This window comes from Drosophila eugracilis, unplaced genomic scaffold, assembly GCF_018153835.1.
Source record: "Drosophila eugracilis isolate 14026-0451.02 unplaced genomic scaffold, ASM1815383v1 contig_2154, whole genome shotgun sequence".
Taxonomy (NCBI): Eukaryota; Metazoa; Arthropoda; class Insecta; order Diptera; family Drosophilidae; genus Drosophila; species Drosophila eugracilis.
This window is the reverse complement of record NW_024573038.1, coordinates 6,008,153-6,016,452: the sequence shown is the minus strand read 5'-3', so window position 1 is coordinate 6,016,452 and position 8,300 is coordinate 6,008,153.

Below are 8,300 nucleotides of genomic sequence, written 5' to 3'. Positions count from 1 at the left end.
GTTTTGTGGCAATCTTTCGAGCGTTTTTATATGCCAACGCCGCTTTTATGACCTTGTTTATCCTTGTCACATGGCCCAAAGTCTTTAAAAACCAGCCACAACTTTGATGAACTCGTAAAAAAGAATAACGAATAAGTGGAAATGAATTAGTGCTTAGGGTCGAACAGTAGTTACCCAGTAATTGCAGGGATAAATTGCAAGGGCAGTTGTTAGGAGAGGAAAAATCAATATTAAGGATTACATTTTGATTATCCATTCGACCACTTAAGAAAGGCTTAGAAAGATAATACTTATAAGTTGTAATAAATTCTAGAAAATCCTCAAAAAACTGTTTCCTCCCCCGGAAGTAGGCACATCCACGCACCTTACGCGGCCACACAAGAAGTCTGTTCCTGATGGCTCTTCATGAATGAGTGAATAAATTCCAAAATGGTTGTCAAAAAAGCGTCACAGGGAAATTAATGATGACTTTTATACGCGAGTAATTCATGGCATTTTCATAATAAATCCACACACACACACACACACACAGAGACGAACACATGGGATACCTTGAATTTGATTTCTAAGAAAAGGAAAAATGTGAAAAATATTTATATTTATGAACGCACGAAGGGAAAACAGACAGAGACAAAGAGAGAAGGAAAAGCAGGGAAAGTGCCCAAAATATATACCTACGTCTGCTTATCCTTGTGACTTGGCGACTTTTTTTAAAAAGCTTTTTTATGCTCGTTTGCATACACACACAGACTCTGATTTTGATAGCATTCAAAGTCAGTTTAACAGTCGTCATGCGATTTATAACGCATAATAAGACAATCAGGGGGGAACGAAGGAATATGGCGCCCACGTGCAAGAAAAGGCCACAAAAGAAAAGCCCACAAATAAATACTATACATATAATTTTGCGGTCTCAGGTCTTCTATAAGGCGATAAAGCAAATTGACAATTTCCACCCTTCCAACCGACGACCGCTCTCAGATTTTCCAGCCAGCTTGTCAGCTTCTTATGGCGGTCAGCAAAAGTTGTCAAAGTATTTGCGGTACGAAACAAGTTTTTCTCTCTTAGTTCTTATTTTAAAACTAAAAACCAAACTAAACAAGCCAAGGATTCCATAGAAAGAAGGTGGGTTAAAGTTGGCAAACATTCGGATCGGTGAGAAAATCCTTTCTGAGAAAATTCAATACAATTGTCCAGCTGGGACCTGATTTTGCCTTATTAGGGGGAGAATGCTTTTTGTTTTCCAGTTCAACAGATTTCCTGGGGTATAAAAATAGGAAAGGTTTTTGCTAGCATTAATTACAAAGTATTTTGCAATTAACCTAATTAATTTGATATTTATTGGCATGAAAAGAGATGAACTATTAATTCATTTCCCAAAGTCATTTTAAAGGGCAGTTAATCTATGACTTTTATTACCAAGTAAAGCTTAATCTAAATGGGATCTACTGATTTCCGACTCAATCGAAACTCAGCTCCAATCAAGGACAATCAGTACATATAAAGCCACTTAACCTGATTATATTAACAACTTTTGTTTTGGCTGACAGAGTATTGAAAAGGATTGTGAAAGGGACCCTTTTTTTTCCAGTTTTTCCCTTTTCCCTTCTGTATATTGGCCGACCTTGTGGCGAGTGCAATCAATTGCAAATTGAAAATTCAATTTACGTTAATCGGCTTAAGCTAACCTTATGGCATACCTCTCCGCCTTTCATAATTTAACTTTTTTTTCCCGCTGCCACAACCACATGGAAATATGTATGCAGAAGTTCGTGTGTGGCAGCGTCGAAACTTTCGGTTGCCATGACGAGGTTTTTGTGGTTGTCGTCGTCGCTGCAGCTGCAAAAATGTTCAACTTCAGCTGGTTCTGCAGCAAACCAAACCAAACACCAGCGCATTGTTTTTCATATTTGTTGTCCATTGCCCAGAAAATTAAAAAACCGTTGTTAAAATCTTATCTGCAGCTACAAAATAAAGAATTTAATACAAAAATTTCATACAAAACGAATTCAATTTAATTTCAAGTTTGGTGCCTTGAGAAACCGTCTGGAGACCTTCAATATCTTAGGTAGTCTGAACTTTTAATTAGTTCACTGGGTGAACAACAGACCGGAAATTAAACCAGTGAACATTTTGTGGGTGTGGATGTGTGTGTTTTGGCCATGTTTTTCCACACACACACACACACTTACATCCACTCACGGATGGACTAAACCGAGCCAAACGGAGCCAAACCCATCCACCGATGTCCTTTTCATGCAGGAAACACTTTAATAAAGGACTCGGTGACCGTCGGAGCGTCGGGAGCAGAATGCCCAGCGACAGGACCTCGACCAAGGCTCAAAAAGGACCACTCTTCATTTGGATGAGTGCATGGCTAGGGCGCGGTTCTGAGTTCCCTCCCCCTCCATTTAAGCTGCATATGTGCCACGCCCAACGAGACGTGAACCGACCATTAATTAGCCTTTGTTTTAAAGCACGGCACATAATTGAAATGCATTTTTCACGTCACATTTCCCCCACCCCGGAGGCCAAATGGATGTTTATCCCCTGAAAAATGCATAAAAGCGTGCAGAGTGCATGCAAATGCCGTTGCATCCAGTTGCAGTTGCACTTGTAACTGCAGCAGCCAACAACCAGGTAATTCGATTCACTCGACATCGTGATGCGGTGTAATGTAATGCTAGTTTTTTTTCTGGCTTTGCTTTCCTTTATCCCAGCCATTTGCAGGGATTAACAGAAAAAGTAGTAGAAACAAATTCAGAACACAATCAATCTTTGTTTACTAAAAGCTTACATTTTTTTCGTGCTGGTCTTTAAAGTTTTTAGGTAGTAAAAATTGGGAAAAGGTAAAGCTAAAGGTTAATTCACTTATTATTAGTGAAATATATTCTTTTTATAAGTTAGTTCAATTATTTTGCATCATTTCAGAGCTTAAAATATATTTTTAAAAATCATCACCTAATATGTATTCCTCCCAAAGTTCTTAAAGTCGACTTAGTTCAAGTTAAACAACATAAATTTAGTAAATATTTAGTACCAACTATTTCCACTCACAAATACGCAAGGCAGTTGACAGAACAGACTGCAACTGGGTATGCAACATGCAACCGAATATAGCCCGCGATTCCCAGGTGCAACGAGTGTAAGAGCAATAACAACAATATGCATATTTCATGGCTGGCAACTGGGCCAAAAAGAAGGCAGCACAAGAAAAAACAGGTAAGGTAAATATGGAGGCAGTACAGCGAAAGTGGAGAGAAATTGAGAGCAAAATAATATTAAAAAAAAAAAAGAAAGGAAAGAGGGCGAACGTAATCGCAGTTTGAGCTGCACTCGAGCTACATTTTCGGGTTGTTTCGGTCACGTCGTTAGTTTCGTTAGTTTCGCACTTGGCTGTTGGCCACATGGGGTTCATCCGGTGTGTTTCCCTTGTGAGCATCCGTGTGATGTCCTGACGTACATATACATGTACAGAGACATCGCGTGGGTGTGCAGCCAACAACTGCATTATTTACAAACTTGCAACGGCAACGAAGCTTCGCGGAGGCGGTAGTAAAAACTTCAATGCGCAATATGCGGAGTATCCATGCAGGTTGGAGCTTTTGCCCGCCCACAAAATCCTGCAGATGTTTTTCTCGCTTTTCCATTGGATGATTTTCCATCCATTTCCCCCATAACCCGCTGTGGTCCACCTTGACTCTAATTAGACACACGCACTGCGTCTTTTGGGAATTTTATCCTGCGGGCTAACTCGATTTCCGGTTCGATGCGCTCTTGTTTGTGTCGGTGACCGGAAATTAGTTTCGTTTATTCTTTGCCTCTCAATTCACACCATTATTTGCGATCCGGTTCTTTTTGTTTTTTTCATTTGCAGCCAGATTTCTTATTTGATTTGGTCCAATAGTTCGACGTGTTTGCATTTGCATCTACGAGTTGGACTACAAATTTGTTTGCCCAACTTGCAATCAACTTTGTTTACAGATGGAAAAATTGTTCGTTTTTATTTAACATTCGCCGCAAAAAATATGTTTAATATGTCTTTAAATGCAAATATCAATAGAGTTTTTATTATATTTTTGCTAATAGCCATTAATTTACTCAAATAAATTATTAAAATGAAAATGAAAAAATAAAAATGGTTTATTTCCATAGTTTTAAAGTCTAAACTAAAGAAACTTTTAATAACATCCCATTTAGGAATTTTTAAAAAATTAATCAAAAACATTCTTCCCTTTGTGCTTGATCTGAAAACCCAAATCGAAGCCACTTTTGGCCAACCGAGATGTGACCAATGGCCGGAACGGCTGCTCATATTTCATTGGCCAACTACAGAGCACTTAGGGTAATGAAAATCACACAGAGGCCAACAAAATGTAGAAACTCTGTTTGCTAAAACATTTTCACATAGCCAGTAGTTGGCTGTAACATGCGTAGCCAAAAATATTCAGCAAAAGTCAACATGCAATTTAATTTGAGTGTTGCTACTCAGGTTGCAACTTGAGGCAAGACCCTTGAAAAATTTCGAATTTCTTATTTGAAAGTCGAGCGGCAGAGGCAGCGGCAGCACCATCCAGAGTGTGTCAAAATTTGCATTGGCATTTCGACTTCTTCTTGAAAACTCGAGAAGACTCGAGAGAGCTTCGAGTCTCGAGCATTGGCAATTTGCGTCAAACCTCAATAACACGAGATGCCGGGGAGATGAAAAGAGATTGGGGAAAGATTTCACATTAGCCCCATGACATCTCTCAATCCGACGCACACTGGCAAACAATGGGACACAATGAGAGGGAGATGGAGGGATACGGAGTCCACGTAAATGGAGGACCGAGATTGGGTTTTTGGGTTGTTAAAGTAGAAATAACAATTCCTAGAATTACAATAAAAGCGGCAACAGCAACAGGCTAAGTATAGGCATTACCCTTTGGAGTCCTGTGCCACGGTTGACTTCCACTTGAGGCACTTTAAGTCCCAGTTCGAGTTCGAGTTCCAGTTCCCCCTTTCTCGCTCTCTCTCTCTCTACCCTGCTCTTTTTCGGATCCCTCCGTGTCGTGTGGCGTCCGTGTCGAGCTGCTGCCCCACACTACCTCTAATACAGCGAGATTAAATGTCCTGTCGCAGCGGGCTTAAGCATTAAGCCTGGGTCGATTCGCCTCCTTGCGGCACTGCCTCGCCTCCTTTATGGGTCTTGGTGTTGGTTTTGGTGTTGGTGTTGGTTTTTGTGGTGCTCCTGTGTTTGTATACGATTTTGGTGGAAAACATTTTACTGGCTGGCAAGTGAAAAACTGCACTGACTCAAAAATCAGAATATAAAATCATGTTAAAGTTTCGTGTTTCTGTTTTGGTTTTCTTATTATTTAAGCAAACTTTATTTTAGTTTTAAAAACTTAGAAAGTGAAAAGATTATTGCTCTAACTTTAGACTTTATTATACAAACTTTCTTTCCGTGTATTTCGATGTGTGCGATTCAGAATAAACATTGCTTTTTGGTAGCTGTCCTATTGCTGCTTATTGTGGCAGCAAACTCGCTCACTTCCTTGCCAAAGCAAACCCACAATCGGGTCGAGTGTTGACGTCTGCACTTATTACCCCAACCCTTGGGCCAAAAGCAGCCCCCTTACCCCTTCTGTCTGCTTGGCTTTTGTGACCAGCTGTCAAGTGGGCTTACACCGCTCTAACCCCCCTTTCTTTGTTTGTCTTTATATGCAATTCAATTTATTTTTGTGTCGCTCATATTTACAAAAGACTTACACTGGCAGAAAAAGTTAATTTAACTAACTCATTAGAACTCATTTTTATAGATTTTTAGGGGATATGCCTTAGAGATATCGTTTTTTCTATCTCTTGATTAACCAGAAAGGGTTATCTCTTGAGACAAAATGTTAAAAGCGTTTCTAAATCTCAACTCAAATGAATAACATATCAAACATACTTAAGTAAACCTCAAAAGGTTTATTAACTATCATTAAAAAGTCATAAAATTTTTAATATTTAACTTAATAAATCCATTAGTCTAAAGTAAATAATAAACATAATTCTTTATTATCTTCATAAAAAAAACGAACATTAAATATAATATTTTCTAGCATACATTTTCGAACACCAAAGGCTTAATGATTCCCATTTAGTATTTTTCTCTGTACACATGCTGACAGAAGGACTTTCGCAGTGAGCCTCTTTAAATTCTATTAAAGTCCTTGGAGCGCCCAAGGTGCTAAGGTTACATAATTAAATTGCAGCCCTGGCCTGGCAATTAATTAAATGCCTCATTTATTAACGCTTTGTTAGGCAATATTTTCACAAATGACTACAAAAACAAAAGAAGAAGAAGCCTCGAAAAATTAAAGCAAAGACACAGCACCAGCAGCAGTGCCATAAAAGCCACCACCCAAAAAAGTAAATATATATATAGAGATACGCGCGGCAGACAGCGGCATATAAATTTACGCATTACGCATACGCCGTGTGGTGGTCGGGCACTGATTTATTTTTAACCTCAAAGCGTCATTCACAATAAAGATATTTTACGTTTATGACCCACAAAAATGGAAACTTTTACGTTGGCAGGCAAACGCTAACGCTAACGCTGCCAACATGGCGTATGCGCAACAATTTCCAATGGGGGCGTTCACTTGTTGCGGTTGACCGGGCTTAAACTCTAGGGGCCACAGACAAAACCACCTGCCATAGCCCCAAGTTGACACACACTACTACTACTACTACACCAACGCCACCTAATCGAGCCATTTTTGTGGGCCGTAATTTAATATGCGGTCGCTAACTTTAACATGCCCGACACGTCGCCTTCGAGTTCGCGCCTGTTTATCCAGCTATCCCAACAGACACACACACACAGTTTTTATATGAAAATGCAAAATTCTCGTACACAAAAAAAAGGTGAAACAACAATTCTTTAAAGCCACTCGCTTTGGCATTCGATTCATTTGATTTCGCCGCTCGGCTGGCTTATGCAAACAGGCAACAGCCACTCGAGCAGCCAAAGCCTTTCAATGCGCGTCAACAATTTACATTGCCATTGCCCTCTCGATTTGTATACGCATACACAGACACAATTTACACCGCCATCCTCTCGCTCTAAGGTCCTTTAGATATCCCATATATATATGTACGTGTATATATAGAGGAAGCACAAAGAAGGCGGACAATAAAGGGAAATCGAAATTACAGTGACTGAAAGGTTGTCACAATGCCGGATTGGGCCATAAAATAAAAATCCCCAAACGAGCTAAGGGCAAATAAGATTGATTTTAGTACAACCTGCCTTGTGGTTTAAAAATTTAATAGCTTAATAGTAATGTTGGCTGGCGATTGGATTAACATTGTGGGAAAATTTTATAGTTTCCAAAGAAATGATAGGGAGGAGGAGGTAAGGCTTTATAAGATGAAGATTCTGATAATAAGGTAAAATATATATTAATAAAACATTAAAGAAAATGCCTCTGCTTAGGTTGGAGTTTTTTCCCAAAGCAAATTTAAATTTGATTTCCCCTTCTTAACCAATGTGCAATTGCTGTGCGTTTTCCTTTCCTTTTCTCTCGCTCTACTTCCTCTGGTCTTTGGTCCTCTTTTTTTTTAGAGCTCCTCCCTGACGCAATCAATCAACGCGTCAAGGGTCCACTGAAGAGCTTCCCCCGACTGAAACTGTTGGAGTCCGGATCCGGGTACGGACCCCGTCCAGGAGCATTTGCTTTGTTGTCCTGCGCCTTGTTGCTCGAACACCCTCACTCACCCACACACACATACACTTGCTCATACAATAAATGCAAAGTAAAGGTGTTTGGCCCTCTCGTTACGTTACGTAGCCGCCTAGTGGGCCAAAGGACAATGGCAGAGTTCACACTGCGATGAAGCCCATTTGGGTGACGGTCGAGAGGGCAAGGGTTCAGGCACCGGCGACCTGCATAATATTACCACAAATGCTCAAAACTTTTTCAATAAGCAACAACTTTTCAATGCACTATATACAGAGAGGAATATATAATGACAACAGCGGTCAAATTAATAGCAGTGGAATCTAAAAAGTAACCATTGAAAATGCTAATCAATGATTCTTAAACTTTAAACCCAAATAAAACTGCTACCAAAATATTATTACCTTATGAACAAAAGGGGTTCAACTTTTAGGTAACTTTTCTTTTCATTTTCTTATTTTAATTTTTCTATATAGACACTATAAGTTTGAACACAACCTTTCTGTATATAAAAACACGTAACAATTTGCATAGTTGTCAGTGGCGAGTGGAACTCAATGTTGAAAAATTCATAGTCACATTGGAGGA